Source organism: Abramis brama, assembly GCF_963993115.1.
Source record: "Abramis brama genome assembly, chromosome: 19".
Taxonomy (NCBI): domain Eukaryota; kingdom Metazoa; phylum Chordata; class Actinopteri; order Cypriniformes; family Leuciscidae; genus Abramis; species Abramis brama.
Window position 1 is genome coordinate 680,521 of NC_139981.1, and position 9,867 is coordinate 690,387.

General features: G+C 36.4%; 1 protein-coding gene across 1 annotated transcript in view; it reads left to right on the plus strand.

The window, feature by feature from the left end:
- Positions 1-9,867, plus strand: part of inpp5a (inositol polyphosphate-5-phosphatase A) — a 206,984-nt gene that overhangs the window by 13,654 nt on the left and 183,463 nt on the right. The window lies entirely within an intron of this gene.

Below are 9,867 nucleotides of genomic sequence, written 5' to 3' on the forward strand. Positions count from 1 at the left end.
TAAATAAGTGTATTTAATTTAATTCTACTATTTTCCACAGTCATCTTTTTACTTTAAGACCGCGGTAAAGCAAGGAAAACTACATTTACCTCAACAAGGCGACATAATGAACAACACTCGTCTCATTCCTGGAGGTGGAAAAACAATTTCTTTGTGACATGCAATTGTATTCTGTATTCTCAATAAAAGGCAAATTATTTATTATTTTTGTTGATTTATTTGAAACTTAATAGATATCATGTAAAAATATCTAGTATTGAATCGTATCGTATCGAATCGTATCGCGGGGAATTCTGAAGTATCGAAAATAATCGAATCGTTGGCTTAAGAAATCGGTATCGTATCGAATCGTCATGAAGGCTCCGATTTACACCCCTACACTCACTCACCTCTCTCACACACTCACTCACCTCTCTCTCACACACACACACACACACACACACACACACAAACACACACACACACACTGTCACTCTCTCATCACACAGCGGCCTGACGTCATTCTCACTGTAACCTGCAGAAGTTCATCACACACACCTGGCCTGTTACGTAATGCTTGTTAGCTTCAGGCTGGTAATAAGCGAGGTGTGTGTGTCCTCATGTGGAGACACGTTTGACACATTTGATTGTCAATAACAATCGAACATTAATAAAGTAAACAGTCCCAGCGCTGCTTCGAGCGTGACGTCAGAGCTGTGGTCGAGCTCAGGGCGGCCGGTCTGGACTTGCCTCTCCTCAGGAATGTAAACTGGAGGCATACAAGAAATAAAAGAGAAGAAATCATGTGCTCGCATTGAGAGAGTTTATGTAATAATATTCAACAATAATACACAAATGTTGTTGAAAACATGATCTAGTGAATCAGATGGATCGGTATCATTTCAGGAAACAAACTTGTTTTAGTGCCACATAAAAAAATATTACAAGAAAAATGTCAGTGCAGTGCAGAGTCCTAGAGTCCTAATAAAAGTGCATTTTTAAAAACTTTTCTCCTAATTTTGACTTTTCTCAAAATATTATGAATATAATCTAATATTGCTTTGACTTTGTTCTCATTATCTGAGATTTTTTTACTTTATTCTTAAAATATTATGACTTTAATAAAATTACGATTACTTTATTGTTATTAGTTTGGCTTTTCTCAACAACAAAAATATTTTTTTTAAACTTTATTCTCAATTTTTTTACTTTTTACTCAAAACATTTTGATTTTGATTTTCTATTTTATTTAATTTTTCTCAGATTTTGTATATATTTTTTTCTTGTAATTTTGACATAAAATATTATAATTTACACACAAACACACACGCACTCTCACTCACACACACACACACACACACACACACTCACTCAGGCCATCCTTAAAAATATTCTTGTTTGCCGTAACCCGACCGACCCTGTCAATTTAGTACCGACCCAATTATTTTTATTTTTTTCCCTTTTAGTCCCACCGACTTGCCAGTTGTAAAATGCGTTAAGACCGACCGATTTTTTTTAAACTCTTCAAACAACTAATACAAATGCAATTAAATAATATTAGTTATTAAGTATTGTGAATATAAATTGCCTAGACCTACATACAAACATAAGCTTCGTTCTTTCTTTTAAATAAAAACCTGTGGCGCGTCATCTATGATTATGTTTACACCATTGGTTTACGCATGTCACACTACGGCCTGTAGTTCGCTTCGTTTCATTCACTGTCAATGGTTCGCGCTTGGTAATGATGGCTGCGGCTTTACTCTAAAGATTACTTCATTTTTATATGTTGTTGAATATGGTTTATTAAAAAATAAACATGTGAGAGCGTGTTATAGGCTATATGTCATGTTTTAGTCAGATATGACGACGCTACTGCAACACGCATCGCCGCAGATGAGAAGCTGAGCATCAACGTGCTATCGCAAATCAAAGTGAAAGTGAACACACAATCATCTTCATTAAATGTAAAGAAACGAAATGATCTTACCAGGGCTGTTTCCGCTTTCTCTTATTGCGGGCTTTGATTCAGAAATTTTAGCTGATGATCAATAAAATAATGTTGGTACTACTCGACCTCAGTGCTGCATTTGACACTGTCAATCATAACATACTTCTTGACAGGCTGGAAAACTGGGTGGGGCTTTCTGGGAAAGTCCTAAAATGGTTCAGGTCATACTTAGATGGGAGAGGTTATTATGTGAGTATAGGAGATCATAAGTCTGAGTGGACATCCATGACATGCGGAGTCCCTCAAGGCTCAATTCTTGCGCCACTCCTGTTCAACCTGTATATCAGGGATAGGCAACTCCGGTCCTGGAGGGCCACTGTCCTGCAGAGTTTAGCTTCAGCCCTGATAAACACTCACCTGTCTGTATCTATCTAGTAATCCTGAAAACACTGATTGCCTTGTTCAGGTGTGTTTAATTAGGGTTGAAGCTAAACTCTGCAGGACAGTGGCCCTCCAGGACCGGAGTTGCCTATCCCTGCTGTATATGCTCCCAATGAGCCAAATAATGAGAAAGAACCAAATTGCTTACCACAGCTATGCAGACGACACACAGCTCTACTTAGCCCTATCGCCTAACGATTACAGCCCCATTGACTCCCTGTGCCAATGCATTGATGAAGTCAACAGTTGGATGTGTCAAAACTTTCTTCAGTTAAACAAAGACAAAACTGAAGTCATTGCATTTGGAAACAAAGACGAAGTTCTCAAGGTGAACGCATACCTTCACTCTAGGGGTCAAACAACTAAACATCAAGTCAGGAATCTTGGTGTGACACTAGAGTCAGACCTTAGTTTCAGTAGTCATGTCAAAGCAATAACTAAATCAGCATACTATCATCTGAAAAATATTGCAAGAATTAGATGCTTTGTTTCCAGACAAGACTTAGAGAAACTTGTGCATGCTTTCATCACCAGCAGGGTGGATTACTGTAATGGACTCCTCACTGGCCTTCCCAAAAAGACCATAAGACAGTTGCAGCTCATACAGAACGCTGCCGCCAGGATTCTGAGCAGAACCAGAACATATGAACATATCACACCAGTCCTCAGGTCTTTACACTGGCTCCCAGTTAAATTTAGGATTGATTTTAAAGTATTATTACTGGTATATAAATCATTTAATGGCCTAGGACCTCAATACATTGCAGATATGCTCACTGAATATAAACCCAACAGATCACTCAGATCATTAGGATCATATCAGCTAGAAATACCAAGGGTTCACTCTAAGCATGGCGAGTCCGCTTTTAGCTATTATGCTGGAACCAGCTTCCAGAGGAGATCAGACGTGCTCCTACTGTAGTCACTTTCAAATCTAGACTCAAAACACTTCTGTTTAGCTATGCATTTACTGAATGAGCACTGTGCCAATGTTCGTCCGACTGTTTGTACTGTACTGTATTTTATTTTTTATTTTTCTAAACTGTTTTAATTATTCTTATTTCTTTTTATTATTTTAATTTCTTCTATGTAAAGCACTTTGAATTGCCACTGTGTATGAAAAGTGCTATATAAATAAACTTGCCTTGCCTTGCCTTGCCTTGCCTTGCCTAATGTATCTCATAACTGTTGCTTTCGGTGACGTGCACTCCATTAAATCTGCATATAGCGGGAATTGAAGATCGGATTTATATACGAAAAAAACAAAACACATTTAGCCTATGTAACCAGGTGTAAATGGAATCGTTTTGATAAATCAGACTGCAATCCGATAAAATATTTTATTTTATTTTTATATATATATAAAAATATAGACCTACCGACCCTTTTTTTCTTTTTTTTGTTGCTGTTACTGCAAACCAAAATATTTTTAAGGATGGCCTCACTCACTCACACACACACACACACACACACACTTTATTCTCCTAATTTTTACTTTTCTCTAGATCGCATCACTGTAATCTCATATTACTATGACTAATCTCGTTATCTTAGATTTTTCTTTTTACTTTATTCCTATTATTTTGGCTTTTCTCAAAAAATCACGACTTATTTTTTTTATTACTTTATTCTTGTAATTTATTTTTCTCTAAATATGAGGACTTTATTCTCCTGATGGCACTGGAGCGAAAGCGTTCTGTGGTGTCCAGGAGCTTCGACTCAAAGCTGTGTTCCTGTTCGATTCATTAGAGTTAAACCGGTGTGTTTTCTTCCTGGATGTGCGGGAGACTCGATTGTACCAGAAGCACCTGATGGTGGGAGGGAAGAAATAATATGCATCCATACGGGAGCAGACCGGATCCTGTGTGTGTGTGTGTGTGTGTGTGTGTGTGTGTTGGTCTTTGTGATTTATGAGGACATTTCATATGAATACACACAACATTATGAGGACATTTAGGATTATGAGGACATGGCCGGTGTCCTCATAATTCTGGCAACGTAGAAGTGCTCCAATAGCTAGGGGGAGCTGAAATCCAAAATTTCTCCACATGTCTTTATAATTCACATAAACCTGAATTTGTGTATAACGTGTGTATCGGAAGTGCGCTACTGTAGGCCGGACTTGGTACTGCACCTGCTCATTAATTATTAATACGTGTGTATGAAATCGCGGCTTCTGATTGGCTGATCGCTAGAAGTCCTCATAATGTATGAATTTGTCAAACTCAAACCATGTTTACACAGATCTACGACAATGACGGTATTGGAAAAGATATAATTCTAAGTATAAAATAATAGCTATAAAGTTATAAATAAAAAGCACTGCACACTGAACCCTCTTCTACCACCTGACCGAAGCCTTTTCTCTGTGGATGTCTGACAACGACGATATCACGAGTCTTAAGGTAAGATTAATGATAAGCACAAATCTACTCTTTATGTTAAAATCTGTTTTAGTTTATAACGATTTAAACTATTATTGTTAATAAGACGATTGTGAAATTAAAGAGCATGAACTGTTAATCAAGTTAGCTTTGGTGAAACATAGCATGATTTATCTTTGTGTTCTGATAAAGCGAGATTAATTCATAATTTAGTGTTGATTAATGTTTAATCATTTATTAACAGTCAAATCGGCAGCTTTATTGCTAACGTAGCCTACTTACAAGTTTAAGAAAGATAACGTACTAAGTAAACAGTACTATTTCGGGACAAAAATTAGTAATTACCATTAGCAACGTTAGCTCATCACGTTATTGTCGTTTAAGATCACATTATTTTGCGAAATGTCGTAATAGTGCTTCACTACGGTGATGCATTGCTGCCACATACATATTTTTCCACTCAATTATGTCGTAATAACTAGATCTTATGTCTTAATAACGAGATGTAACGTTATATGTTGTTTTAACATTTTTTTTCTCGTAATAACGAGATGTTATGTCGTTAAAAAGACATCTTTTTCTCATAATAACGAGATGTTATGTCGTTAAAACGACACATGTTCTAGGCCTTATAATGACACGTGTAGTCATGTACAAAATATGCCTTTAGTTTATCCACATAAAATGTATAGGCTATCATGTCTTTATCATACATATAGTTCAAAAAGCTTACGCAGCAGCCCCCAATGGACATTCATGTTAAAATATCTTTATGTACACACCTTATATTAATAAACCATGTGTTGCCTACAGCAGTGTTTCCCAAACTTTTTTTCTGGGGAACCACATTTTAAAGTCGATAAATCCTTGTGACCCAATAAACATTAATCCCATATAGTTAATATATCACGAAGAGAATTTATGCATTAACAAAATATGTATGACCATTTTTAAGGTCAGTTAAACTTCCACTTAATTTAAAAGAGATACAGATATTTGACAAAGCATTTTTTTATTTTATTTACCTGTTGTTAACAATAAGTAAAATGCAGAGGTGAAATGAGAAAGGAAGAGTTGACAGGGCATCTCATTGTTTTCATATTCTCATCATTACAGTGTACACAATTTATACTTAATGAGACAAAGTCCTATTACGTCCACATGCAACGCACATGGTACCCTTAAGCGTCAATATGAGACGCAGATAGAAATGCGTCTCATATTGACGCTAAAGGGTGCCATGTGCGTTGCATGTGGACGAAATGTCAAAAGCGTCAGTATATGACGCCCTAGGATGAGAACGCGTTTATAGCACACTGAAAAATAGTGCTCGACTTGGCGACCCATACAAAATCTCCCGCGACCCACTTGTGGTCGGGACCCGCCTTTGGGAATGACTGGCCTACAGGTTAACAGATGAGCCCAGAATACGAACATTGCTTTTAATTACACATTAGGCTAAGCGTTTTCTTCCCATAGAAAATCCTTATTATAAAGAAAAAGCTTATGTGGCTTAATAGGCTACTTCAGTGATAAAGATCAAATGCTGTACACACCTTATTAATAAACCATACTATCCTACAGAAGAGCAGATGAGCCTAGAACCAGAATATGAACGCAACTTATTTAATTACACTTTAAGCGTTTTCCTCTCATAGAAACCTTTTATTATAAAGACAACTTAACGTGTCTTTCTATGGGAGGATGGCATTGCGGTGCAAGTGGTATTCAATGCAAAACAAAAATGAAAAACATAAGTAGCCAATACAATAAACAAATTATTGTGGCATTAATTAGCCCACAAATAATATTTATTTTAAAGCCTAAACAAATTTATTTAAAGAAAAACACCAGCATTGGGCATTTATCTGTATAGGCTAAGTGTTTCAGCCGCCCTTTTCAAACTGGCGCAATACAATGCAACAGAATTTGATTTGTTAAACCTGAAGAGGACTTATGCGTCTGGCATGGCTGCTCGCTCTAACGTTAACCTAGATAAATGTTCGCTATTATTAAGTGCATACCCAAGTGTTTGTGCGGGGTGTGGAGCGCGCACTGCATGACATGGTGGAGGCGTCGGTGCCATCACTCGCATTTTCCTAGTGGAAACAACTTAAAATACTCAGAAAAGAATAATACACCAGTCGCAACTACTTTTATTTGTGTAAACTCACAACAAGAAGAAAACGTTGTGCTTTCGGAAAAGAAATCGAACAGGGCATGCTTTCATGATCTCTGTGAATTGGAGCGCGTCTCAAACATTAACTGAAAAACAGCATAGGCTATAGACAAGCCTCACCGCTTGAGCGCGGAATAGGCTATAAATGAACCCAGGATTGAATATAAACGTGCAATTAGTCCTAATTGCTTAAATGAATGACTACTAGTCTAGAAAAATCTTTATGGTAACTCTAATCAATAGCCTACATTTAATATTTGACATTATTTAATTAGTAATTTGGATCCAGCTCTTTACATTAAATCAGTTGAGTTAGCATAGGCCTAACTAGTTAATGAAATAAAGTTTAAATAAAGATGCTAACCATATATTTCTATATAGCATTGCTTATTCCACCACACAAAGGACTGTTTATAATGTGACAATCCGTTATACATGTGAAGATTGTAGCCTGTATCTTGAAGATTATTGTATTGTATTTTATCTTCTGTTGTAAAGACGAAGATTGACATTTTGTTAATTAACAAAATAAAAAAATAAGAACAAAATGTTTTGACTACTTTTTCTTTAAATATATCTCTAGGTAATGAAGATATAGCCTATTAACAAAAAAAAAACCTTCTATATATTATATTATTTGAAAAAAACGTATAGGCCTATATAAAATATTTTTTTTTTTAATAAAAAGGGCCTCATTGATTAATTTTGCCTGGGGCCCCAGTCAGTGTTCGCCTCTGATTGGGGCTGCTACTATTTGCTTAAGCTTTTTGAACGTAAAAGTGTGATAAAGGCGTGATAGGCTATCAGTTTTATGTGGATAAAGGTAGAGCTTCACAATTAATCGTTAAAAGATCGAGATCTCGATTCGACTTGCCAATTTACACATTCAACAATTTTAATCACGGAAGAAGAGCCGGAAACTGGGACTCACGCGTTATCTGTGCGCACAGCCACACACACAAGCGGGTCGCACACCGGACGCGCCGCGCTGCGCAGCGCCACGTTTTTTAAATTCGAACACATTAAAGAAAAATTTGTTATTTAGTATTCATCTCTGCTTGTAATTTGTGTGTTTGTTCTTATTTTATTACTGACTGTTCACATGTTTTAAATAATGTGTGAACTTTATCAGTTAATCCGGTCGCACACCGGACGCGCAGCGCAGTGCCACGTCTTTCAAATTCGAACACATTATTCTCTATGAGAGTACACACACCGGCGGCGTCTGTCCGCGGCGCCCAGCAACGGCTCAGGACCGTGTTCAAAACCCTGCCGTGCCACACAGCGCCATTTACATAGTTTTAAATTAAATTTATATTTATGTGTCTCAAATCGTAGTTAATGTATATACGGACTTAACCCTGTGCTGCAATATACATTTAGTTTTATATTTATTTACAGAAATCAGAAAATTGCTGATGCTAACGGATTTTCAGGTGACAGTTGTCCTAGACGTGGCGCTGCGCGTCCGGTGTGCGGCCGGCTTTAGGCTAGTAGTTTTTAATGTAGTAGCTATCAAAAAACTTCAACTGAGCTTTAAGTAGACCTAATAAATGAAAAGCAAAGTTATTATAAACTTAAATCTCAATTAAACACTTATCTTAAACCACAGTATGAGATGGTTAAAAACAAAACAAAGTACCAGCGGCCAGACGAAACAAACGTATATAAAAGCAATGCTATTCAACGCAACACCATACCCAATAATGTTGATAGTGTGTCTTGTTAAGAATCTATAATAGGTCTAGCCTGGTGTAATACCTTTGAATGTTGTCAATGTTTAATTGTCATTTTTTATTTATTTAAATATTACGTTCTTTTTGTTTACTGCATTTATTTAAATTTGACTGAAGCAAGAGTATTATATCTATCTTGTTTGGTAACCTAATGTTCAGGATGTGTAGATCTTTAAAATAATAAAGCTTTTCAGAATCGTGAGAGAATCGTGATCTTGATTCCAAGCAAAAAAAATTTGTGATTCTCATTTTAGCCAGAATCGTGCAGCTCTAGATAAAGGCATATTTTGTACATGACTACACATGTCCTTATAAGGCCAAGAAAATATGCCGTTTTAATGACATATATCGTTATTGCGAGAAAAAGATGTCGTTTTAACGACATAACATCTCATTATTACGAGAAAATATGTCGTTAAAACAACATAAGATCTCGTTTTTATGACATTATTGAGTGGAAAAAATAATATGTATGTGGCAGCAATGCATCACCGTACTTCACGGCTTTAGCTGTTACTGTAACCCATTAATCTAATCTGAATGCTAACGTTAGTGAAATAATTATTTGTGCATCCCTAAGAAATGCAACAGCTTCTGTAATGATAACTTTAATGTTGTCATTTTACTTAGTCTGAGCTTACTATACATCGCTATGAGTTATAAAAAAATGTCTGTTAAGGTTTCAGGTCTTTAATGTTTCAGTTTCATATGTAACTGTCTCAATTTTGGGTTTGTTCTTGTCATGTTTCTGTGTCTTGTCATGCTTCATGTCTGTCATGTGATTCCCTCTTTGTCATGTGATCCTGCCATGTGTCTTGTCATTGGTTAATTGTCTGATCATTGTTCACAGGTGTCCCTTGTCTTTAGTCTGTGGCTGAGTCCCAATTCGCCTACTTATACTACGACCTAAAAGTATGTACTTTTTTTGTGATGAAAAAGTACATACTTTTGAGTGTGTAGCAAAAAAGTATGCACGTTCTGGGACATACTTCGATGACGTCATGCAACATGAATTTGAACGTGGTTGCCTAGTTACGCACACCGCGACTGTTAACAAAACATTTAACATTTTATTCATTCTTATATATTCAATATAATTTTATTTACTATTCCCATCTTTTTTTCCACAATACATTTACAATGTGTTTTACCAAATTGAGGAGTGAAGCAGGGCGTCGTCGTAGATCAACCAAACGC